This window comes from Fistularia commersonii, chromosome 10 (genome assembly GCF_037954325.1).
Source record: "Fistularia commersonii isolate RoL2024-O1a breed Wild chromosome 10, RoL_Fcom_v1.0, whole genome shotgun sequence".
In the NCBI taxonomy this organism is placed as follows: domain Eukaryota; kingdom Metazoa; phylum Chordata; class Actinopteri; order Syngnathiformes; family Fistulariidae; genus Fistularia; species Fistularia commersonii.
This window is the reverse complement of record NC_141293.1, coordinates 2,356,081-2,383,715: the sequence shown is the minus strand read 5'-3', so window position 1 is coordinate 2,383,715 and position 27,635 is coordinate 2,356,081. Positions and strand designations below refer to the sequence as shown.

General features: G+C 38.1%; 1 pseudogene; it reads left to right on the top strand.

Moving 5' to 3' along the window:
• The first annotated feature begins 17,705 nt into the window (after nt 1-17,705).
• LOC147230068 (immunoglobulin heavy variable 2-4 pseudogene) lies at nt 17,706-22,959 on the top strand (annotated as a pseudogene).
• Nucleotides 22,960-27,635: the final 4,676 nt, after the last annotated feature.

The following is a 27,635-nucleotide window of genomic DNA, read 5'->3' as shown; positions in this document are numbered from 1 at the left end:
TTGTGGGTGTTTATCTGGGAGAGACTCCCTCCAAGCATGTGAGAGGCAAAGTGGGAAAAGACAAAAAGATGAATTTGTTCGACGTGTCAGACGTTGACTAAAAAAAGAGTCGCGTTTGAATCCAGAGGAGGAGCTCTCAGACCATTTCAGAACTGTTTCTTATGATAAGAAAAATCTCTCTTTGAATGCAGTCCACAGTGATAAATATTGATTTCTTAGAGTTTGGACTTTCTAATGTCCAGATGATGTGACTGCGCTGATGCTTGAGCTGCCCCAGATCAGGTTAGACACCAAGTTAGGCTATGCAGTGTGTGTGTGTACGTTTGTGTACGACTTTGTCAAAAAAACAAAAAAAATAACTCACTAACCCAAGCTTACTGTTCTGTATATTTCCTGTGTATCTTGTATTTGCAAGATTTATTTGCAGTCCTTATGTTTTCTATTGTAAGTCGCTTTGGATAAAAGCGTCTGCCAAATGTAATGTAATGATGTTGGTGGTTTGATCTTTCCATAAACAATTTGCAAAGTCCAGATGCATCTTAGTCTCTAAGCTACAGGTAAGAAATCTTTGAAATTTGGATAGACTCCTATCAAACCAATATATCAACAATTTAGTGTTTTATAAAGTTCTCAAACATTTTTACACATTTGATTGGATTGTTTTCTTGATCAGGTCACCTTCTCCATCTTCACACAGCATCTTTGATTCTTCCTTATACTTTTTATCGACCATTTTAGGATTATTTTTTTTTACAATTTTCCCACTAATACCCGTCTTTCACTGGATATTTTTATTTTCTTCAAAGTTTTTAATTCAAAATCAATACCAAAGCTTGCTGACATGTAATTCTCTATCATATTTCAGCCACACACTCAAACTATCTGTGCATTAGTTCATCTTCTCTTTTGCTGATAGAGACAACGTGTGTGTGTGTGTGTGTGTGTGTGTGTGTGTGTGTGTGTGTGTGTGTGTGTGTGTGTGTGTGTGTGTGTGTGTGTGTGTGTGTGTGTGTGTGTGTGTGTGTGTGTGTGTGTGTGTGTGTGTGTGTGTGTGTGTGTGTGTGTGTGTGTGTGTGTGTGTGTGTGTGTGTGTGTGTGTGCAGCTCCTTCCACCTCAGTCTTTCACCAGTGAGTGTGATGGAGCAGGAGAATGATTTCAGCTGGGGTGCAATGCACACCTGCGGATCATGAGGCCTCGTCAGGCTGAGCTTAAGGAGGAGCTCGCTGCCGCCCCTTCAGGGATAGATGCTTGTCTTGAGTGGGTACTGCCACACAGACCCCTCTCTTGGAGTCCACCTTGCCCTTCCTGGTGGATCTTCATCCCCAAAGTAAGAGCCGTTTTTGTTCCCGAGTCCTGAATTTGCCTCTTTTCCCCTCAACCTGGCTCCTTCTTTGCCGGCATATGCTAGCCGGTTTCCTGGCTCCTGCACTGCAATCCATTCATCCCCCTTGCAAAATAAACCCCCTTAAAGCACTTTACTTCCTGAGTGTCTTTGTGTTTAGTTCAGGCATCACTTCTTGAGTCCATGACACTTTCTGTTTATGACTAATTTCAGTAAATGTTCTCCTTTCTGACTTCTGGTTGCAGCACTAACAAGGTGCAGATAGCCATAAGTTCATGAATACTTGAATGAATTGAGTAAACTTTTTTTGAAAACAAATACTAGTGATTTATTTCTAAATGAGAAATAGGATTTAAAATTATTTCATGTTTGTTGAATGAAAGTAGTGAACACTAGACTGCAAAAGAAGTCCGCATTTGTGAACAGCAGTATGGCTTCATGCCAAGAAAGAGTACAACAGATGCAGTATTTTCTTTGAAAATGCTAATAGGAAGTACAGAAAAGGCCAGAGAGAGCTGAATTGTGTTTTTTAGCCCTAGAAAAAGCATAGGACAGGGTGCCAAGAGAGGAACGCTGGAATTGTATGAGGAAATCTGGAGTGGCAGAAAAGTATGTTAGACTGGTGCAGGACATGTATGCTAACTATGAGACATTGGTGCGGTGTACTGTAGGGGAAATGAGAAGTTCAAGGTGGAGGTGAGACTCCATCAGGGATCAGCTCTGAGCCCCTTCTGGTTTGCAGTGTTGATGCACGGTCTGACAGATGAGATTGGACGAGAATCTCCATGGACCATGAGGTTTGACATTGTGATCTGTTGTGAGAGCAGGGAACAGATTCAGGTCAAGATCAAGAAGCTGGAGGATTTCAGGTACTTGTGGTCAACAGTCCAGAGCAACGGAGAGTGTGGAAAAGAGGTGAAGAGACGTGTCCAAGCAGGTTGGAATGGGTGGAGAAAAGTGTCAGGGGTACGAAGAGATAGAAGACTATTGGCCAGAATAAAAGGAAAGGTGTACAAGACAGTGGTGAGACCAGCGATGATGTTTGGACTAGAAACTGTTACAATGACCAAAAGACAGCAGGCAGAACTAGAGGTTGCAGAGATGAGGATGCTAAGGCTCTCTTTGGGAGTGACCAGGATGGAGAGGATCAGACATGAGTATCAGAGGAACAACACATCATGTAAGATGTTTTGGACAGAAGGTCAGAGAAGCCAGACTGAGATGGTTGGGTCATGGACAGAGGAGAGATAGTGAATATATTGGTAGACGGATGCTGGAATTGGAGCTGCCAGGCAAGAGGTCTGGAGGACGACACAAAGAGAAGATTTATGGATGTAGTGAGAGAGGAGGATAGAGAGAATAGGGTTACATGGAGTAGGTTGATTCGCTGTGAAGACCCCTGAAGGGAAAAGCTGAAAGAAGATGATCTTAAGTCTGATTGCAATTGAAGGTGTTCATTTTCTATTGGGTTAATTAAGATACTTCATGTAACTTTCCTGTGGTAAACTCGAGTTACCATAGTTGTAATAACCTGCGAGTAGGAAGGTAATACTGACACTGGATTTCTTTACACTAAAATAGGTCTGTATTGATTTAAAAGAAAGAAGGACTAGTAAAAGCAAAATAACTTACCGCTTAAACATTTAAAAGTAGGAACTGACTAAGAAGCTATGATGGAGAAAGACTGGAAACAGAATTTAAATAGAGCTCAAATCAGAAACTGAAAGTAAATAAGTTTAAATCAGGGGTGTCAAACATGCGGCCCGCAAAGGGGTTCGACCAGGCCCGCAGGATACCTTTGAAAGTGAAAAAATGCATAAAAGACAAGGATTTAATTTTTTTAATTAAACGCAATTCAAGAATGTTCCGCTAGGAGGCGCACTATTTTGGTCAGAGTAGACGGTAATCTGCGTCACTGAGACGGACCAATCAGCAGACGTTATCAATGCACCACCTGCTGCTTGTTATGACGTTTTTTCTACCCTGTTCTCCACCTCCCCGCTACGCCCTCATTAGCCAAAATGTCGTTATCAAAATAGAGAAAAGTAGTTAAAGAGTGTAGAATTTTCAAAGAAAAATGGACTACTTCCTATTTATTTACGGAGACGCACGGGAAACCTTCGTGCTCGGCGTGTTTGAAACAAGTTTCGGTATTTAAGGAATATAATATTCGGCGCCACTACGAGAATCAGAGTGAAAAATATGACAGCTTGCAAAGAAACAGAAGAGATAAGATCAACCAATAACTGGCAGGTCTGAGGAAACAGCGTCCACTTTCACCCAGAGCCGAGAAATCAGAGAAGCAGCGGTAAAAGCCAGCTAGCTAATTGCTAGCGAATATGTGCAATCTAATTTTAGTCACCAGCTTCACTACAAACTAGTATGGTGGAATTCTACTGTTCATGCAACTCCATACATTTTCAGTGTGTATTGTTTGTGTTTGCATGTTTCATGGATGTAGTTTACACATTTACAGGACAGGTGAAGACTTTCTTCCTTACTCATTTAATAGCACCCTTTTTAGTTTGTAAGGTGGAGGCAGAGATTCAATTTAGATTTTATATGCAAATGTGTAAATGGTTATAAGTCTCATTTAATCTTTAAAGTGCATTACTATATTTTTCAATACCAATTACTTGTTAAAGTTTTGTGCCTTTGTACGATCAGTGGGATCACATGATCACATGATTGCAATGCAAACATGTGAATGATAGAAGTAAATTTCACTTTTGTCGAAGGAAATATGAGGTGTTTCATGAAATGTTTTGTAAAGGGATTGTTCATGAAATTCCAAGATTTTCCGAATGTTCTTGTACTTCTTTACACCAAAACAGAGGAAGGACATGATATTTTGGTTATTTATTGCTGAGTATGCCATTATTTTAACGGTCCGGCCCACTTGACATCTACCTTGGCCGTATGTGAGAAATGAGTTTGACACCCCTGGTTTAAATCAATGGAAGAAAAAAAATCATTTGTTTCTTTAAGGGAACCAGGGGTTGAAAGTGAAACTCATTTGTATGTCTATTCATTTGGTTTTGTGTAGTTAATGTTAGCTTTGTAAATGTCTACATGGTACCCAATTGTAATTACTTTTTCCACCTATTTAAATTCTTTGGATAAACAATCTGGCATTCAAACTAACTATAGGTGTGTGGTTTCTCTTTATCTTGAACACATTAACTGCTCTTCCTCCAAATCCAGTCCTGGTCCAAACCCATATTATATTTGTAGTAAGTGCTCCTTTTGACTCCTTTGTTTATAGTCAGCATGTTTTGTTTGTATGCAAAGTGTCCCTCCTTACTGGCCAATATAAACATGGGGCGTCTTGAAAAAGTCAGGAGAAGAGAAGTTCCCCTCAGGTCCTCTTCAGTAGCACCATGTTGTCTGTATCTCTGCTGCTGCTGCTGCTGCTGACTGCTGGATCCTGTGAGTATCACTGAGGCAGAGACACTGACAGTACCATCACGGCACACTGACTCTTATTCCTTCTACATTCAACATGGTTTCCTCCACAGGTGTCAAGGGTGACCAGTTGACACAGCCAGCCTCTGTGACTGTGCAGCCTGGTCGACCTCTGACCATCACCTGTCAGGTCTCCTATTCTGTTAGCAGCTACTACACAGCTTGGATCAGACAACCTGCAGGGAAAGGACTGGAGTGGATTGTCAGTGGTGCTCGTGGATCCACAACATACTGGAAAGATTCATTGAAGAACCAGTTCAATATTGAATTCGATTCTTCCAGAAGTATGTTAGACTGGTGCAGGACATGTATGCTAGGGGTGAGACAGTGGCGAGGTGTACTGTAGGGGTAAAGAGAAGTTCACAGTGGAGGTGGGACTCCATCAGGGATCAGCTCTGAGCCCCTTCTCGTTTGCAGGGGTGATGGACATGAATATCCATGGACCATGATTGCAGATGACATTGTGATCTGTCGTGAGAGCAGGGGTCAATAGTCCACAGCAATGGAGAGGGTGGAAAAGTGGTGAAGAGACGGGTTCAAGCAGGTTGGAATGGGTGGAGAAAAGTGTCAGGGGTACGAAGAATAAATGTTCATCTTCTGTCTGACTTCTGGTCTCCGTAGTGATGGGACGATGACACCTCAAGGAGTGTATTGACACACCAGACAAACTGTGTCGGCAGTGTATTGATACTGTGTTGGTCACCCAATAGTGACCCCTGCAGTAATTATAAAATCCTTGCAGGTAAAGAAATTCCTTGTTTGTGGAAATGCTAAACTGAGTTGGTTTGTAAAATATAGCAAATTTGAGTACAAATCTGTTACAATTTTTGACTTGTGTACACATTTTTAACTGTTCAATCAAATGAAATAAAAGACAAAAAAGTGATTAGTTTGTAAATGGTTATTGGGGAACAAGAGTTTTTGGAGTGTCTTTGCTCCAAGGTGATTTCTCCTCTTAGACACCAGCTCCCCAGTCTTAGAATACTCTTTCACATGGTAAAGATGACGATGGTGAGCAGAGAGTTTTAAGTGCAAGTTGATGGAGACGTGGATGTGTTTTCTGGTTCCATTTCCAATATTGTAAAGGGTCTTGGTTTCTGGGTGTGTTTGCTTCTGTCAGGTAGCGTTGGACTTCAATTACGGAGTCACATGATCGAAATTATTCCACACTGGGGAAAACTTCTTAGAACGATCCATAATTACGCAAAATACTTCCTGAGTGTCTTTGTGTTTAGTTCAGGCATCACATCTTGAGTCCATGACACTTTCTGTTTATGACTAATTTCAAATGTCGGTAAATGTTCTACTTCTTTTTGAATTCAGGTTGCAGTACTAACAAGGTGTAACCCAGGTGCAGATAGTCATAAGTTATTGAATATTTGAATAAATTGGGTAAAAATCTTTTGAAAACATACTAGTCATAGATGTCTAAATGAGAAATAGGATTAAAAAGGATTTCATGTTGTTGGTGAAATGAAAGTAGTGTGAACTAGACTGCAAAAAGAAGTCCGCATTTATGAACAGCAGCATGGCTTCATGCCAAGAAAGAGTCCAACAGATGCAGTATTTTCTTTAAGAATGCTAATAGAAAATTACAGAAAAGGCCAGAGAGAGCTGAATTGTGTTTTTGTAGACCTAGAAAAAGCATAGGACAGGGTGCCAAGAGAGGAACTCTGGAATTGTATGAGGAAATCTGGAGTGGCAGAACAGTATGTTAGACTGGTGCAGGACATGTATGCTAACTGTGAGACATTGGTACGGTGTACTGTAGGGGAAATGAGAAGTTAAAGGTGGAGGTGAGACTCCATCAGGGATCAGCTCTGAGCCCCTTCTGGTTTGCAGTGTTGATGCACAGTCTGACAGATGAGGTTGGACAAGAATCTCCATGGACCATGAGGTTTGCAGATGACATTGTGATCTGTTATGAGAGCCTGGAACAGATTCAGGAAAATCAAGAGAGGTGGAGGTATGGGCTGGAAAGGAGAGGGATCAAGGTTAGTTGCAGCAAGACAGAATATATGTGTGTGAATGAGAGGAACTCGGGTGGAGCGGTGAGGCTACAGGGAGTGGAGATCAAGAAGCTGGAGGATTTCAGGTACTTAGGGTCAACAGTCCAGAGCAACGGAGAGTGTGGAAAAGAGGTGAAGAGACGGGTCCAAGCAGGTTGGAATGGGTGGAGAAAAGTGTCAGGGGTACGAAGAGATAGAAGACTATCGGCCAGAATAAAAGGAAAGGTGTACAAGACAGTGGTGAGACCAGCGATGATGTTTGGACTAGAAACTGTTACAATGACCAAAAGACAGCAGGCAGAACTAGAGGTTGCAGAGATGAAGATGTTGAGGTTCTCTTTGGGAGTGACCAGGATGGAGAGGATCAGACATGAGTATCAGAGGAACATCATGTAAGATATTTTGGAGAGAAGGTCAGAGAAGCCAGACTGAGATGGTTCGGTCATGGACAGAGGAGGGATAGTGAATATATTGGTAGACGGATGCTGGAATTGGAGCTGCCAGGCAAGAGGTCTGGAGGACGACACAAAGAGAAGGTTTATGGACGTAGTGAGAGAGGAGGATAGAGAGAATAGGGTTACATGGAGTAGGTTGATTCGCTGTGAAGACCCCTGAAGGGAAAAGCTGAAAGAAGATGATCTTAAGTCTGATTGCAATTGAAGGTGTTCATTTTCTATTGGGTTAATTAAGATACTTCATGTAACTTTCCTGTGGTAAACTCGAGTTACCATAGTTGTAATAACCTGCGAGTAGGAAGGTAATACTGACACTGGATTTCTTTACACTAAAATAGGTCTGTATTGATTTAAAAGAAAGAAGGACTAGTAAAAGCAAAATAACTTACCGCTTAAACATTTAAAAGTAGGAACTGACTAAGAAGCTATGATGGAGAAAGACTGGAAACAGAATTTAAATAGAGCTCAAATCAGAAACTGAAAGTAAATACGTTTAAATCAGGGGTGTCAAACATGCGGCCCGCAAAGGGGTTCGACCAGGCCCGCAGGATACCTTTGAAAGTGAAAAAATGCATAAAAGACAAGGATTTAATTTTTTAATTAAACGCAATTCAAGAATGTTCCGCTAGGGGGCGCACTATTTTGGTCAGAGTAGACGGTAAAACTGCGTCACTGAGACGGACCAATCAGCAGACGTTATCAATGCACCACCTGCTGCTTGTTATGACGTTTTTTCTACCCTGTTCTCCACCTCCCCGCTACGCCCTCATTAGCCAAAATGTCGTTATCAAAATTGAGAAATTTAGTTAAAGAGTGTAGAATTTTCAAAGACAAACGGACTACTTCCTATTTATTTACGGAGACGCACGGGAAACCTTCGTGCTCGGCGTGTTTGAAACAAGTTTTGGTATTTAAGGAATATAATATTCGGCGCCACTACGAGAATCAGAGTGAAAAATATGACAGCTTGCAAAGAAACAGAAGAGATAAGATCAACCAATAACTGGCAGGTCTGAGGAAACAGCGTCCACTTTCACCCAGAGCTGAGAAATCAGAGAAGCAGCGGTAAAAGCCAGCTAGCTAATTGCTAGCGAATATGTGCAATTTAATTTTAGTCACCAGCTTCACTACAAACTAGTATGTTGGAATTCTACTGTTCATGCAACTCCATACATTTTCAGTGTGTATTGTATGTGTTTGCATGTTTCATGTATGGAGTTTACACATTTACAGGACAGGTAAATACTTTCTTCCTTACTCATTTAATAGCACTCTTTTTAGTTTGTAAGGTGAAGGCAGGGATTCAATTCAGATTTTATATGCACATGTGTAAATAGTTTAAAAAACCCTTTCTTTATAAGTCTCATTTAATCTTAAAGTGCATTACTATAGTTTTCAATACCAATTACTTGTTAAAGTTTTGTGCCTTTGTACGATCAGTGGGATCACATGATTGCAATGCAAACATGTGAATGATAGAAGTAAATTTCACTTTTGTCGAAGGAAATATGAGGTGTTTCATGAAATGTTTTGTAAAGGGATTGTTCATGAAATTCCAAGATTTTCCGAATGTTCTTGTACTTCTTTACACCAAAACAGAGGAAGGACATGATATTTTGGTTATTTATTGCTGAGTATGCCATCATTTTAACGGTCTGGCCCACTTGACATCTACCTTGGCCGTATGTGAGAAATGAGTTTGACACCCCTGGTTTAAATCAATGGAAGAAAAAAAATCATTTGTTTCTTTAAGGGAACCAGGGGTTGAAAGTGAAACTCATTTATATGTCTATTCATTTGGTTTTGTGTAGTTAATGTTAGCTTTGTAAATGTCTACATGGTACCCAATTGTAATTACTTTTTCCACCTATTTAAATTCTTTGGATAAACAATCTGGCATTCAAACTAACTATAGGTGTGTGGTTTCTCTTTATCTTTAACACATTAACTGCTCTTCCTCCAAATCCAGTCCTGGTCCAAACCCATATTATATTTGTAGCAAGTGCTCTTTTTGACTCCTTTGTTTATAGTCAGCATGTTTTGTTTGTATGCAAAGTGTCCCTCCTTACTGGCCGATATAAACATGGGGCGTCTTGAAAAAGTCAGGAGAAGAGAAGTTCCCCTCAGGTCCTCTTCAGTAGCACCATGTTGTCTGTATCACTGTATTTTGTAATCACTGTATTTTGTCATTGCTACTGTCACTTTTTTTTCGTTTATTTTTATCCTTGTATCTTTCCTCACTTTGTGGGGGATGGGAACAGCTTGTAGTCTGGAATTTTCTTTTTTTTTTTTTTTGTCTTTTGGTCAACATTTCTGACTTATGACATTAATGGCAGCTATGGAACAAAAAGCATGATTTTATTGGATAATGGGAAAAATCAGTTTTTGTGAGAAATAGTAAGGTGAAATGACATAAATCAAAACAATGACAAATAATCCCTGGATGTCATTTGGTTGTTCGTGCCAGAGTCAAGTATCATCTTGTTATAAAAAAAAAAAAGTATATATTTTAATTTATATTAGAAAACAGGATGTGCATCACTGTATTTGAACATTAAGAGGAATTTGTCAAAAACAACACCGTTTTGAACGGAGAGGAAAAAGGATGAAATGTAGATACAATATTTATCAGTATGAATTCCTGAGCTGAAATTCCAAAGCTTAAACTTTATTAGAGCTCAAAGAAGCAACATGTGAAAATCTGACTTCATGTCTGCAATAATAGATATTAAAGGGTTGTGTTTTTTTTTTTCCTCCAAATTTAATTTTTTTTGACATCTAATGTAAAAACATACGCCGCAATAATTTACCAAAGCTATTTTTTTCCCTTTTTTTTTTGTCCTTTTTGGTATAAAATGAAAGGAGCGGATGTCTGTACCTGGAAACATTTTACCTTCATCCGTTCCAAATTTCACTTTTGTCATCCAGCGAAAATAAAACCTATGTAAATAAGTTTTAAAGAGGAAGAAAAAAACGAAATGATTTGCAGAAGAATGACGAGCCACGATGGAGTTTTTGTAGGAGACTTTGTCACTGTGACTGGCTGGTGGGTGGGTGGCACAGTGATACAGAGCAACAGAAAAACCTCCTTCCTTTCGCCTTTACCAAATATTAAGGATTCGGCGATCGTTTAATCATTTAGAATTTTTTTTCTTTTTTTTTTTTTCCAATTGTACTTACGTTATACTTTAGACATGTCACTTGTATTTCATTGATACCATAATGCAACAATTTGAACAGATACTGGGTGTTCAATCAGTCTGTGACTGTGTGTGTGTGTGTGTGTGTGTGTGTGTGCGCAAACACACATATTTGTGTGTCTCTCTCTCATAGATATATATTATATAGATGTCTCTTTCTCTCTCTCTATATATGTTTGTGTGTGTGTGGTATTTCTTTCATTTTTTATATATATACACACACGTGCGTGTGTGTATATACACACACGTGTATGTGAGATATAAGCATATGTACATTATGTAAGCACATACACATGTGTGTGTGTATATATACAGTATATATGTGTATATGCTTACACACTACATTTTTTAAATTCATCATTACATTATATACATGCATGTATAATATAAATTCACGTTTGTATTTATATAATATTACTTGAACTTTTTCTCTTCCGAGCACCTAAATACAGTATTCTGTTAAATCAACCTGTTTATAGCAAAAGGGTTCCTGCAGCTGTGGGACTGTTAAGAGTTATTTTACGTTGTTCAACATCACAACGTATACAAAAAAAATGTTACTAAATATATATTTAAAAATTTGAAACACTTGTAGAAGTGCATTCTACTCAATTAATCCACAGCAGTAATATTTTAGCATTTATGGAGATTCTCATGAGTATATTTATTGGTAGTAATGTGTTTGGATAAATGCTGTCATTGTCAGGCATTTGTTTTTGTACTGAGCTGAATCACAGTGTATAACTGGGTACCACAGTGAGAACTCTCAATACAAAATCCTTCAGGACCACGTTTTTCAAATAGTGGTTCGGAATGATCTCATAATCATGTTCTTATTCTTTCCACAATTTATCTTCATACCCTAACAAAGATTCGGCTTATAATGAAAAATGCTAGCAACTGTATAAGTAAATTACATAAATGCGGGGAAAATATAAAACAAAATGAATGCTATCTATCTATCTGGAGATAGGTAGATCTGGAGTTCTATGGATCTGAAGTGTCCACTGCAGCATGGATCTTCATGAAAGCAGTGAAGATAATGATTTAATGCATGAAATCATCTAATTATTATATACATGTGTGAGTTTTGGCTGCTTTGTTTGGATCCAGCATGTTTTGTTTGTATGCAAAGTGTCCCTCCTTACTGGCCGATATAAACATGGGGCGTCTTGAAAAAGTCAGGAGAAGAGAAGTTCCCCTCAGGTCCTCTTCAGTAGCACCATGTTGTCTGTATCTCTGCTGCTGCTGCTGCTGCTGCTGACTGCTGGATCCTGTGAGTATCACTGAGGCAGAGACACTGACAGTACCATCACGGCACACTGACTCTTATTCCTTCTACATTCAACATGGTTTCCTCCACAGGTGTCAAGGGTGAACAGTTGACACAGCCAGCCTCTGTGACTGTGCAGTCTGGTCGACCTCTGACCATCACCTGTCAGGTCTCCTATTCTGTTAGCGAGGACTACACAGCTTGGATCAGACAACCTGCAGGGAAAGGACTGGAGTGGATTGTCAGTGGTGCTCGTAGGTCCACAACATACTGGAAAGATTCACTGAAGAACCAGTTCAATATTGAAGTCGATTCTTCCAGTAACATTGTGACTTTAAAAGGACAGAACCTGCAGCCTGCAGACAGTGCAGTGTATTACTGTGCCAGTGACCCACAATAACACAAACCACCTGCAGAGCTGAACAAAAACCCCTCTTGTAACATCTTAATCCACCAGAGGAGGAGCTCTCAGACCATTTCAGAACACTTTCATTTGATAAGAAAAAATCTCTTTTTGAATGCAGGCCACAGTGACAGACAGCAGCGTTGGCTTTAGGGTTGGACCTTCTAAATTCTCAATTGTTTTAAAGGCTGGAGGGATTTTATTCTTTCTTGGCAAATTCAAGTTCTTTCCCAGTTAAACACAGTTAAATACAAATAAATACATTTCCAATCTCCTTTAGTTAATTTTCTTTTGTGCTGATACAAACATGAGCTATAAAAATCTATTTTTCATCAATCCTGAAATAACTGTTTGCCTTTGGTTCATACTGTTATTTTCAACATTTTGTGGAAATAGAAAAGTACGCTCCTCTCCAAGTTATTCTAAGTGACTCAACTGGTAAAAAAAAAAAAACTGTTTTTTTTTTTTTTGTCAGAATGTTAAATCTTGATAAAACTACTTTTTACCCAGATTCCACATTCTGACAAAAATGAATTCAAAGAAGTGTTGACATTTTTTCATTCTGATTTGTGATTGGGTATTTTTCTCGATCAGGTCACCTGCTCTATTTCACACAGCTTCTTTCCTTCTTCCCATTATTTCAATGGGAAATAAATGAACATTGTGGTGTGCAAACAGAAAAGTGAGCTCCTCTTGTAGTGAACTCACAAGTCACTAGTAAGTAGCTTCATGGTAACAGTGCCAAGGCTTTTCCTGCGATCTCACCTGTCATGATTACTGATATAGACTTGATGATAGCAGAGAAATGAATGGTTCATTGTGGGTGTTTATCTGGGAGAGACTCCCTCCAAGCATGTGAGAGGCAAAGTGGGAAAAGACAAAAAGAAGAATTTGTTCGACGTGTCAGACGTTGACTAAAAAAAGAGTCGCGTTTGAATCCAGAGGAGGAGCTCTCAGACCATTTCAGAACTGTTTCTTATGATAAGAGAAATCTCTCTTTGAATGCAGTCCACAGTGATAAATATTGATTTCTTAGAGTTTGGACTTTCTAATGTCCAGATGATGTGACTGCGCTGATGCTTGAGCTGCCCCAGATCAGGTTAGACACCAAGTTAGGCTATGCAGTGTGTGTTGTGTGTGTACGTTTGTGTACGACTTTGTCAAAAAAACAAAAAAAATAACTCACTAACCCAAGCTTACTGTTCTGTATATTTCCTGTGTATCTTGTATTTGCAAGATTTATTTGCAGTCCTTATGTTTTCTATTGTAAGTCGCTTTGGATAAAAGCGTCTGCCAAATGTAATGTAATGATGTTGGTGGTTTGATCTTTCCATAAACAATGTGCAAAGTCCAGATGCAGCTTAGTCTCTAAGCTACAGGTAAGAAATCTTTGAAATTTGGATAGACTCCTATCAAACCAATATATCAACAATTTAGTATTTTATAAAGTTCTCAAACATTTTTACACATTTGATTGGATTGTTTTCTTGATCAGGACACCTTCTCCATCTTCACACAGCATCTTTGATTCTTCCTTATACTTTTTATCGACCATTTTAGGATTATTTTTTTTACAATTTTCCTACTAATACCCGTCTTTCACTGGATATTTTTATTTTCTTCAAAGTTTTTAATTCAAAATCAATACCAAAGCTTGCTGACATGTAATTCTCTATCATATTCAGCCACACACTCAAACTATCTGTGCATTAGTTCATCTTCTCTTTTGCTGATAGAGACAACGTGTGTGTGTGTGTGTGTGTGTGTGTGTGTGTGTGTGTGTGTGTGTGTGTGTGTGTGTGTGTGTGTGTGTGTGTGTGTGTGTGTGTGTGTGTGTGTGTGTGTGTGTGTGTGTGTGTGTGTGTGTGTGTGTGTGTGTGTGTGTGTGTGTGTGTGTGTGTGTGTGTGTGTGTGTGTGTGTGTGCGCGCGCGCGCGCGCAGCTCCTTCCACCTCAGTCTTTCACCAGTGAGTGTGATGGAGCAGGAGAATGATTTCAGCTGGGGTGCAATGCACACCTGCGGATCATGAGGCCTCGTCAGGCTGAGCTTAAGGAGGAGCTCGCTGCCGCCCCTTCAGGGATAGATGCTTGTCTTGAGTGGGTACTGCCACACAGACCCCTCTCTTGGAGTCCACCTTGCCCTTCCTGGTGGATCTTCATCCCCAAAGTAAGAGCCGTTTTTTGTTCCCGAGTCCTGAATTTGCCTCCTTTCCCCCCATCCTGGCTCCTTCTTTGTCGGCGTATGCTAGCCGGTTTCCTGGCTCCTGCACTGCCATCCAGTCATTCCCCTTGCAAAATAAACCCCCTTAAAGCACTTTACTTCCTGAGTGTCTTTGTGTTTAGTTCAGCCATCACTTCTTGAGTCCATGACACTTTCTGTTTATGACTAGTTCCAGTAAATGTTCTCCTTTCTGACTTCTGGTTGCAGCACTAACAAGGTGCAGATAGCCATAAGTTAATGAATACTTGAATGAATTGAGTAAACTTTTTTTGAAAACAAATACTAGTGATGCATGTCTAAATGAGAAATAGGATTTAAAATTATTTCATGTTTGTTGAATGAAAGTAGTGAACACTAGACTGCAAAAGAAGTCCGCATTCGTGAACAGCAGTATGGCTTCATGCCAAGAAAGAGTACAACAGATGCAGTATTTTCTTTGAAAATGCTAATAGGAAGTACAGAAAAGGCCAGAGAGAGCTGACTTGTGTTTTTGTAGACCAAGAAAAAGCATAGGACAGGGTGCCAAGAGAGGAACTATGGAATTGTATGAGGAAATCTGGAGTGGCAGAAAAGTATGTTAGACTGGTGCAGGACATGTATGCTAACTGTGAGACACTGGTACGGTGTGCTGTAGGGGAAATGAGAAGTTCAAAGTGGAGGTGTGACTCCATCAGGGATCAGCTCTGAGCCCCTTCTTGTTTGCAGTGTTGATGCACGGTCTGACAGATGAGGTTGGAAAAGAATCTCCATGGACCATGAGGTTTGACATTGTGATCTGTTGTGAGAGCAGGGAACAGATTCAGGTCAAGATCAAGAAGCTGGAGGATTTCAGGTACTTGTGGTCAACAGTCCAGAGCAACGGAGAGTGTGGAAAAGAGGTGAAGAGACGTGTCCAAGCAGGTTGGAATGGGTGGAGAAAAGTGTCAGGGGTACGAAGAGATAGAAGACTATTGGCCAGAATAAAAGGAAAGGTGTACAAGACAGTGGTGAGACCAGCGATGATGTTTGGACTAGAAACTGTTCCAATGACCAAAAGACAGCAGGCAGAACTAGAGGTTGCAGAGATGAAGATGTTGAGGTTCTCTTTGGGAGTGACCAGGATGGAGAGGATCAGACATGAGTATCAGAGGAACATCATGTAAGATCTTTTGGACAGAAGGTCAGAGAAGCCAGACTGAGATTGTTGGGTCATGGACAGAGGAGAGATAGTGAATATATTGGTAGACGGATGCTGAAATTGGAGCTGCCAGGCAAGAGGTCTGGAGGAAGACACAAAGAGAAGATTTATGGACGTAGTGAGAGAGGAGGATAGAGAGAATAGGGTTACATGGAGTAGGTTGATTCGCTGTGAAGACCCCTGAAGGGAAAAGCTGAAAGAAGACGATCTTAAGTCTGATTGCAATTGAAGGTGTTCATTTTCTATTGGGTTAATTAAGATACTTCATGTAACTTTCCTGTGGTAAACTCGAGTTACCATAGTTGTAATAACCTGCGAGTAGGAAGGTAATACTGACACTGGATTTCTTTACACTAAAATAGGTCTGTATTGATTTAAAAGAAAGAAGGACTAGTAAAAGCAAAATAACTTACCGCTTAAACATTTAAAAGTCGGAACTGACTAAGAAGCTATGATGGAGAAAGACTGGAAACAGAATTTAAATAGAGCTCAAATCAGAAACTGAAAGTAAATAAGTTTAAATCAGGGGTGTCAAACATGCGGCCCGCAAAGGGGTTCGACCAGGCCCGCAGGATACCTTTGAAAGTGAAAAAATGCATAAAAGACAAGGATTTAATTTTTTTAATTAAACGCAATTCAAGAATATTCCGCTAGGGGGCGCACTATTTTGGTCAGAGTAGACGGTAATCTGCGTCACTGAGACGGACCAATCAGCAGACGTTATCAATGCACCACCTGCTGCTTGTTATGACGTTTTTTCTACCCTGTTCTCCACCTCCCCGCTACGCCCTCATTAGCCAAAATGTCGTTATCAAAATTGAGAAATTTAGTTAAAGAGTGTAGAATTTTCAAAGACAAACGGACTACTTCCCATTTATTTACGGAGACGCACGGGAAACCTTCGTGCTCGGCGTGTTTGAAACAAGTTTCGGTATTTAAGGAATATAATATTCGGCGCCACTACGAGAATCAGCGTGAAAAATATGACAGCTTGCAAAGAAACAGAAGAGATAAGATCAACCAATAACTGGCAGGTCTGAGGAAACAGCGTCCACTTTCACCCAAAGCAGAGAAATCAGAGAAGCAGCGGTAAAAGCCAGCTAGCTAATTGCTAGCGAATATGTGCAATTTAATTTTAGTCACCAGCTTCACTACAAACTAGTATGGTGGAATTCTACTGTTCATGCAACTCCATACATTTTCAGTATGTATTGTATGTGTATTTATGTTTCATGGATGAAGTTTACACATTTACAGGACAGGTAAATACTTTCTTCCTTACTCATTTAATAGCACCCTTTTTAGTTTGTAAGGTGAAGGCAGGGATTCAATTTAGATTTTATATGCACATGTGTAAATGGTTATAAGTGTAATTTCATCTTTAAAGTGCATTACTATATTTTTCAATACCAATTACTTGTTAAAGTTTTGTGCCTTTGTACGATCAGTGGGATCTCATGATCACATGATTGCAATGCAAACATGTGAATGATAGAAGTAAATTTCACTTTTGTCGAAGGAAATATGAGGTGTTTCATGAAATGTTTTGTAAAGGGATTGTTCATGAAATTTCAAGATTTTCCGAATGTTCTTGTACTTCTTTTCACCAAAAAAGGGGAAGGACATGATATTTTGGTTATTTATTGCTGAGTATGCCATTATTTTAACGGTCCGGCCCACTTGACATCTACCTTGGCCGTATGTGAGAAATGAGTTTGACACCCCTGGTTTAAATCAATGGCAGAAAAAAAATCATTTGTTTCTTTAAGGGAACCAGGGGTTGAAAGTGAAACTCATTTATATGTCTATTCATTTGGTTTTGTGTAGTTAATGTTAGCTTTGTAAATGTCTACATGGTACCCAATTGTAATTACTTTACCACCTATTTAAATTCTTTGGATAAACAATCTGGCATTCAAACTAACTATAGGTGTGTGGTTTCTCTTTATCTTGAACACATTAACTGCTCTTCCTCCAAATCCAGTCCTGGTCCAAACCCATATTATATTTGTAGTAAGTGCTCCATTTGACTCCTTTGTTTATAGTCAGCATGTTTTGTTTGTATGCAAAGTGTCCCTCCTTACTGGCCGATATAAACATGGGGCGTCTTGAAAAAGTCAGGAGAAGAGAAGTTCCCCTCAGGTCCTCTTCAGTAGCACCATGTTGTCTGTATCTCTGCTGCTGCTGCTGCTGCTGACTGCTGGATCCTGTGAGTATCACTGAGGCAGAGACACTGACAGTACCATCACGGCACACTGACTCTTATTCCTTCTACATTCAACATGGTTTCCTCCACAGGTGTCAAGGGTGAACAGTTGACACAGCCAGCCTCTGTGACTGTGCAGTCTGGTCGACCTCTGACCATCACCTGTCAGGTCTCCTATTCTGTTAGCAGCTACTACACAGCTTGGATCAGACAACCTGCAGGGAAAGGACTGGAGTGGATTGTCAGTGGTGCTGGATCCACCACATACTGGAAAGATTCACTGAAGAACAAGTTCAGCATTGAATTAGATTCTTCCAGTAACATTGTGACTTTAAAAGGACAGAACATGCAGCCTGCAGACAGTGCAGTGTATTACTGTGCCAGAGACCCACAATAACACAAACCACCTGCAAAGCTGAACAAAAACCCCTCTTGTAACATCTTAATCCACCAGAGGAGGAGCTCTCAGACCATTTCAGAACACTTTCATATGATGAGAAAAATCTCTTTTTGAACACAGTCCACAGTGACAGACAGCGGCGTTGGCTTTAGGGTTGGACCTTCTAAATTCTCAATTGTTTTAAAGGCTGGAGGGATTTTATTCTTTCTTGGCAAATTCAAGGTCTTTCTCAGTTAAACACAGTTAAATACAAATACATACATTTCCAATCTCCTTTAGTTAATTTTCTTTTGTGCTGATACAAACATGAGCTATAAAAATCTATTTTTCATCAATCCTGAAATAATTGTTTGCCTTTGGTTCTTACTGTTATTTTCAACATTTTGTGGAAATAGAAAAGTACGCTCCTCTCACAGTTATTCTAAGTGACTCTACTGGTAAAAAAAAAAAAAATGTTTTTTTTTTTTGTCAGAATGTTAAATCTTGATAAATCTACTTTTTACCCAGATTCCAAATTCTGACAAAAATGAATTCAAAGAAGTGTTGAAATTTTTTCATTCTGTCAGACAAATGAAATATATCTCATCAAATCTACATTCAACATTTAAAATTGAATGAATTACAATTATTTAAAGCTCTACGATTTGCACAACTTGCAGAATTTTGAAACTAGAAACGACAATGATGTTTTCACGCGTGTGTCTATATTTTCTGTTCCTTAACATTTGTTGAGCCTTTCCGCTCTGGTGCAACATTTTGTTTTAATTTGCATCAAATAACTGAGAAACCAAATGTTAATTCCTAAAAATCTTCAAAAGCTTATGATCTGAACTAAATGTCAGGCTTAAATAAGAAAGAAGAGTTTGTTTCCATGTGAGATTTCAGCTTTGTTTTCCTTCTGTCTCCGTTATATAACCGCCCAGAAACAAAGTCTCGGGTGAATAAGCAAAGGAAAATTAAACAAATCGATTATTCATGTTGAAAATGCAAATGAATGTCAGTCATAAGGAGGTGGAGTTTGCGTGTCGGCGAGAAGACGGGAGAGTCGCATCGGTCCACCATGTTCTCTGTCGTGCCGATGCTGCCGCTGACCGCCGGATCCTGTGAGGAACTTTCCCTCCGATCGACCGCTCGGAAACACCGTCGTCAGACGGCTGTAATAATGTTGTGGTGTTTCCACAGGTGTGAACGGTCTGGATCTCATTCAGTCAGACTCAGTCGTCGTGCAGCCCGGACAGTCTGTCGCCATCACCTGTCAGCTCTCTGGTTATTCCGTCACCGACGACAACTATGCGACCGGTTGGGTCAGACAGGGTGAAGGAAAACCCATGGACTGGATTTCTCATATGTGGGGGGGAGGGGATTTTTACCAAAATGATGTTTTGAAGAACAAGTTCAGCTACAGTCGAGACACTTCTGCCGGAACGGTGACACTTAAAGGACAGAACCTGCAGCCTGCAGACAGTGCAGTGTATTACTGCGTACGACGTCCCACAATAACACAAACCACGTGCACAGCTGAACAAAAACCCCTCTTGTAACATCTTAATCCACCAGAGGAGGAGCTCTCAGACCACGGCTGAGTCCATCTTCACTCTTTTGGTGAAGGATAAGAAACTTTATTGATCCCCAGAGGGGATATCCCTTTGTCACAGCAGCGTAACAGTCATAATGTCAACAAAAAGGAGAAAAATAGGAATATAGATAGAAAGACTGAAGACAGCAAGACATCGACGAGTAAATAGACATCAGACAACAACAGCGACAACATCAAGGATAACAATGGGCAACATCAAGGAAAAAAGAGGCTGAAAAATACACAACCAGAACTAAACAATATAATTAGAGTGACAAAAATAAATAGCAATGAATAAAATAAAGAAATAAAAATAAGCAGGATGTGTGCGGGCCGGACCATAGACTGGTAGAAGTGTTGAGGAGCTACAGATGTCAAACGACCTCAGTCTCCCAAGGAAGAACATCCTGGTCTGACCCTTCCTGTCAGTGACGTGCGGTGAGGTTCAGTACATGCATACACACATACATACATACAAACATACACAAAAACAAATAAACATACATACATAAATATACATTTATATGTGTGTATATATGTGTAGTTATGTATATGTCATTGTATTTCTTTGTATACGTATGTATGCATATGTGCATCTATGTATGTATGTATGTATGTGTGTGGATGAGTATAAGTATGTTTGTATGTAAGTATGTGCATAAGTATGTATGTATGAATATATGTAGGTGCATATGTACATATATGAATGTGTACATGTATGTATATATATATGCATTTATGTATGTATGTGTGTATGTCTTAGTATATGTAAGTACATATGCGTGTATCTGTGTTTGTATGTGTGTGTGTATGTATATGTATAAGTACGTTTGTGTGTATGAATGTAAGTACATGCATAAGTATGTATATGTGTTTTCATGTATGTATATATATATGCATTTATGTATGTATGTGTGTATGTCTTAGTATATGTAAGTACATATGCGTGTATCTGTGTTTGTATGTGTGTGTGTATGTATATGTATAAGTACGTTTGTGTGTATGAATGTAAGTACATGCATAAGTATGTATATGTGTTTTCATGAGTGTATATATGTATGCATGTATGTATGTAGAAATGTTTGTAAATATGTTTGAATGTGTGTAGAAATGTAAATATAAGCATAAGTAGTTTCATAATTACCTATATGTATGGATACAGGTATATAGAGGTATATGTGTATGGATATGTATAAGTGTATGCGTGTATGTATGTATGTGTGTTTGTGTGTCTGTGTGTGTGTATAAGTACATTTGTATGTATGTATGTATTGAAATGCCTATGTATGTTTGTATGTATATAGAACTGTAGTTCAATATGTATGTATAAATGTAAGTAGATGTATAAATACTTATATATGTATGTATGAATGTATGTATTTATGTATGTAAGTATGTGCATAAGTATGTATGGGTGTAAGTATGTATGAATGTATGTCGGTGCATATGTACATATATGAATGTGTACATGTATGCGTATATATATATATATATACAGATATATGTATTAATATATATATGCATGTTATTTATAAATGTTTGTAAATATTTTTGAATGTGTGTAGAAATGTAAATATGTGCACAAGTGGATTCATAATTATAATTTTGTATGTATAGGGTATGTACATGTATATATATGTATTAAGGTATGTATTTATGTGTCTAAGTAAGTTTGTAAGTATGTATGCATGTATGTATGTAAGTACAAAGGTATACGTTTATGTATGTAGAAATATATGTAAATATGTTCTTATGTGGAAATGTAAGTATAATGTATGTATATTTATGTATTTGTGTATTTATGTATGTGTGTATGTATACATGTATATATGCATGTATGCTTGTATGTATGTTTGTGTATGTATGTGTATAAGTACGTTTCTATGTATGTATGTATGTATTTTCGTACATTTGTATGTTTGTATGTATATAGAAGTGTAGTTAAATCTGTGTGTATGTATGTATGAAATGGCTGGTGAGGCGCTGACGTCATCAGTCAGATTTACAAACATATGAACCCGACAGAGTAGCTTATTCACCATTTTATTGGCAGCAGATAACGTGTTTTGTTTAAAATATCATATCAACATTCTTTACATATACAAACTGTCGCATAGGAAAAAAGCACATAAAAAAAAAAACGTAATAACTCTTACCTTTACTTATAAATGAAGTACATGCGCCGCTGAGCAGCGCTAAGCGGTTTTCCTTTAGCTTAGCATCGTGGATGCTGATGTTGAGTCTTTGCTGTTCATTCAAAGCCAAATCTATCCTGGACATCCCCAATGTTTTTAGGGCGATTTGACTTTGAATGCGAGCGGCCGACCGCTCATGTTTGATGGTCAGAAGTTGAGAAAAGAATTCAGGAAAAGCAGAAAAGGCGCTTTCTTACTGGACATCCACACAGCAGCCTTTTTAAACACTATTTATTGATCTTATTGATAAGTGAGTGAAAGGAAACCATGAGGAAAGTGTTGATTCAGAATTTGATCCTTAAATCCAGTGTTTGACTGGTCTTTCCATGAGTTATTGTTGAAGAAGATGATCTCTCATGGATCTGAAGTGTCCACTGCAGCATGGATCTTCATGAAAGCAGTGAAGATAATGATCTAATGCATGAAATCATCCAATTATTATATACATGTGCGAGTTTTGGCTCCTTTGTTTGCATCCAGCATGTTTTGTTTGTATGCAAAGTGTCCCTCCTTACTGGCCGATATAAACATGGGGCGTCTTGAAAAAGTCAGGAGAAGAGAAGTTCCCCTCAGGTCCTCTTCAGTAGCACCATGTTGTCTGTATCTCTGCTGCTGCTGCTGCTGCTGCTGACTGCTGGATCCTGTGAGTATCACTGAGGCAGAGACACTGACAGTACCATCACGGCACACTGACTCTTATTCCTTCTACATTCAACATGGTTTCCTCCACAGGTGTCAAGGGTGTACAGTTGACACAGCCAGCCTCTGTGACTGTGCAGCCTGGTCGACCTCTGACCATCACCTGTCAGCTCTCCTATTCTATCAGCAGCGGCTACACAGCTTGGATCAGACAATCTGCAGGGAAAGGACTGGAGTGGATTGTCACGACTGATGGAGGCTCCACATTCTGGAAAGATTCTTTCAAGAACAAGTTCAGTTTTGAAATAGATTCTTCCAGGACAAGAATAACATTAAAAGGACAGAACCTGCAGCCTGCAGACAGTGCAGTGTATTACTGTGCCAGAGACGCACAATAACACAAACCACCTGCAGAGCTGAACAAAAACCCCTCTTGTAACATCTTAATCCACCAGAGGAGGAGCTCTCAGACCAAACCTGAGTCCAATTTCACCCTTTACTTGAAGTAGAAACGTTCAAAAATCCTTTAACTTCCCGAACCGTCCCAAATTTTGATTCTCAGACGATAAGGTCCGATATTCCTCTCTTCGTCCAGCAGTTGTGAAATTCATATCACACACAGAGATCCTGTACAAACACTTATCCTTTGCTAACTGCTTTCTCTGTATTTACTCCTGTACTTCTTCATTCTACACACACACACACACACACACATATATATTTGTATATCCTGGAAAAGTTTATTTGAAACATTTTACCAATAGAGGTCAGTGAAACATAGCTTTTCTTCAAATCAAATATTAACATATATATGATATCACATCTTTGATCGCATGGTTTACACAGAATTCAGCCCTTTATGTTCAATTTTGATTTTTTTTTTTTCAATTTTGTGCAAACACAGTGTGTTATACAATCAAAAGCAATGATCCAAAATGGAGAAAGTCCAAAGAATACGTGTCTGGCATTGATTTAAAAAAAATGATTTATTTAAAGCTGGATTATTTAGAAATGATTAAAGAATAGATATCAGTATTTTGAAGTAGAGAAACACTTTCATCATTCCTCACATCCTGAACGTTTATCGAACATGTATTTTATCAGTTTTTTGCAATTTGCTATTTTTTGGGGGAGCATTTTCTGCAACTGAATTCCAAACAGATAGAACACGTTGGAATAGAATAGATATTTCCACTTTATATTACAAGTAAGTGTTACATTTGAATGAAAAAAACATTTAAGGATAAAGAAAAAAAAAGAGAAAAAAAAGCACTTTTAATAATTCCTTTAATAGAAATGGACTCTTTTAAAAATCAGACATTTTAAAAAGTCAGAGTCAAATCAGACAAATGTAATAGTCGCCTTGAAAATGGATGTTTCACATACAGAGAGACAGATTTTTCTTTTTCTATTAAAAATGATGACGATGGCATGAATTGACATTCATTATAGATAATTTAAAGTTCTATAATCCAAAATAAGAAACCCAGTAGGAACTGTTGCTGGTGTCAGAAGGGGAGTTTGGAAAAATGTCATTTATAAAACAAGGAAATTGAAAAAAAAAAAACAGCTCAATAATTTCAAAGTTCAGAGAAATAGATTAACTATATAACACTCGTGTATATTCTTGTCTCCGAAAACAACAATGTTTTCTATATCCGTGTGAGGGATGGGAGGTTTTTGAAAGGGCAAATGACACTGTGATACTATGGGGTGGCACAGTGACACACACCGCTGCAAAAACCTCACATATCTATCTATCTATCTATCTATCTATCTATCTATCTATCTATCTATCTATCTATCTATCTATCTATCTATGCAGATCCATCCATTTAAAGTGTACACAGGAGTTTGATGGCTCAAAAGCATGTAAGTGTAGCATTGAATCCCATTTATTCCCACATGCACTGCAGCATTTGTGCACGGATGTCACATAAGACATAACAACCAAATGACATCGAACATGAAGTTCATGCAGAAAATTCCTTTTTTTTTGTATTTTATTGAATTTCAAGATTCAGGATTCAGTGTTTAAGGTCATATATCCATCTCCACTGTATGGCTGAAAGTCTTGACTCATCTCTCCAAATGATGGGAATCAGGTGTTCCAATCACGTCCACGTTCACAGGTGTGTGAAATCAAACATTTTTAAAAACATTTGTGAAAGAACGCGTCGCTCTCAGTGAATTCCAGCGTGGAGCTGTGATGGGATATGCAACAAATCTAGTCGCTTGAAAATATTCCACCGTGATATAAGAACTAGAGGTCGCCGAATTTCTGCTCATAGTAAGATGAAATAACATTCACATCTTTTTAATTTTGTCATTGCTACTGTCACTTTTTTTTTCCATTCTCATTTGTTTTTATCCTTGTATCTTTCCTCACTTTGTGGGGGATGGGAACAGCTTGTAGTCTGGAATTTTCATTTTTTTTTTTTTTTTTTTTTTTTGGTCAACATTTCTGACTTATGACATTAATGGCAGATATGGAACAAAAAGCATGATTTTATTGGATAATGGGAAAAATCTGTTTTTGTGAGAAATAGTAAGGTGAAATGATATAAATCAAGACAACGACAAATAATCCCTGGATGTCATTTGGTTGTTCGTGTCAGAGTCAAGTATCATCTTGTTATAAAAAAAAAAAAGTATATATTTTAATTTATATTAGAAAACAGGATGTGCATCACTGTATTTGAACATTAAGAGGAATTTGTCAAAAACAACACCGTTTTGAACGGAGAGGAAAAAGGATGAAATGTAGATACAATATTTATCAGTATGAATTCCTGAGCTGAAATTCCAAAGCTTAAACTTTATTAGAGCTCAAAGAAGCAACATGTGAAAATCTGACTTCATGTCTGCAATAATAGATATTAAAGGGTTGCGTTTTTTTTTTCCCTCCAAATTTAATTTTTTTTGACATCTAATGTAAAAACATACGCCGCAATAATTTACCAAAGCTATTTTTTTCCCTTTTTTTTGTGTCCTTTTTGGTATAAAATGAAAGGAGCGGATGTCTGTACCTGGAAACATTTTTATCTTCATCCGTTCCAAATTTCACTTTTGTCATCCAGCGAAAATAAAACATATGTAAATAAGTTTTAAAGAGGAAGAAAAAAACAGAAACGATTTGCAGAAGAATGACGAGCCACGATGGAGTTTTTGTAGGAGACTTAGTCACTGTGACTGGCTGGGGGGTGGGTGGCACAGTGATACAGAGCAACAGAAAAACCTCCTTCCTTTCGCCTTTACCAAATATTAAGGATTCGGCGATCGTTTAATCATTTAGAATTTTTTTTTTCGTTTTTTTTTTTTCCAATCGTAATTACGTTATACTTTAGACATGTTACTTGTATTTTATTGATACCATAATGCAACAATTTGAACAGTGTGTGTGTGTGTGTGTGTGTGTGTGTGTGTGTGTGTGTGTGTGTGTGTGTGTGTGTGTGTGTGTGTGTGTGTGTGTGTGTGTGTGTGTGTGTGTGTGTGTGTGTGTGTGTGTGTGTGCGCGCGCGCACATATTTATATGTGTGTCTCTCTCATATATATCATATAGAGGTCTCTTTCTCTCTCTATATATGTGTTTGTGTGTGGTATTTCTTTCATTTTATATATATATACATATACACGTGCGTGTGTGTATATACACACACGTGTGTGTGAGAAATAAGCATATGTATATAATGTAAGCACATACACGTGTGTGTGTGTGTATATATGTATATCCTGGAAAAGTTTATTTGAAACATTTTACCAATAGAGTTCAGTGAAACATAGCTTTTCTTCAAATCAAATATTAACATATATATGATATCACATCTTTGATCGCATGGTTTACACAGAATTCAGCCCTTTATGTTCAATGTTGATTTTTTTTTATTTATTTTTTTTTTTTAAATTTTGTGCAAACACAGTGTGTTATACAATCAAAAGCAATGATCCAAAATGGAGAAAGTCCAAAGAATACGTGTCTGGCATTGATTTAAAAAAAAAGATCTATTTTAAAGCTGGATTATTTAGAACTTATTAAAAAATAGATATCAGTATTTTGAAGAAGAGAAACACTTTCATCATTCATCACATCCTGAACGTTTATCGAACATTTATTTTATCCGTTTTTTGCAATTTGCTAGTTTTTTGGGGGAGCATTTTCTGCAACTGAATTCCAAACAGATTGAACACGTAGGAATTGAATAGATATTTCCACTTTATATAACAAGTTGGTTTTGCATTTGAATGAAAAAAACATTTAAGGATATAAAAAAAGCACTTTTAATAATTCCTTTAATAGAAATGGACTCTTTTAAAAATCAGACATTTTAAAAAGTCAGAGTCAAATCAGACAAATGTAATAGTCGCCTTGAAAATGGATGTTTCACATATAGAGAGACAGATTTTTCTTTTTCTATTAAAAATGATGACGATGGCATGAATTGACATTCATTATAGATAATTAAAAGTTCTATAATCCAAAATAAGAAACCCAGTAGGAACTGTTGCTGGTGTCAGAAGGTGAGTTTGGAAAAATGTCATTTATAAAACAAGGAAATTAAAAAAAAAAAAAAAAAAAAAAAACCAGCTCAATAATTTCAAAGTTCAGAGAAATAGATTAACTATATAACACTCGTGTATATTCTTGTTTCCGAAAACAACAATCTGTGAAACAATGTTTTCTATATCCGTGTGAGGGATGGGAGGTTTTTGAAAGGGCTAATGACACTGTGATACTATGGGATGGCACAGTGACACACACCGCTGCAAAAACCTGTCTGTCTGTCTGTCACATAAATGCAGGGATAAAATAACACGTGTGTGTGTATATATACATACATACACACACGTGTGTGTGTGTGAGATATAGGCATATGTATATAATGTAAACACATACACGTGTGTGTGTGTGTGTGTATATATACAGTATATATGTGTATAAGCTTCCACACTACATTTTTTAAATTCATCATTACATTATATACATGCATGTATAATATAAACTCACGTTAGTATTTATATAATATTACTTGAACTTTTTCTCTTCCGAGCACCTAAATACAGTATTCTGTTAAAT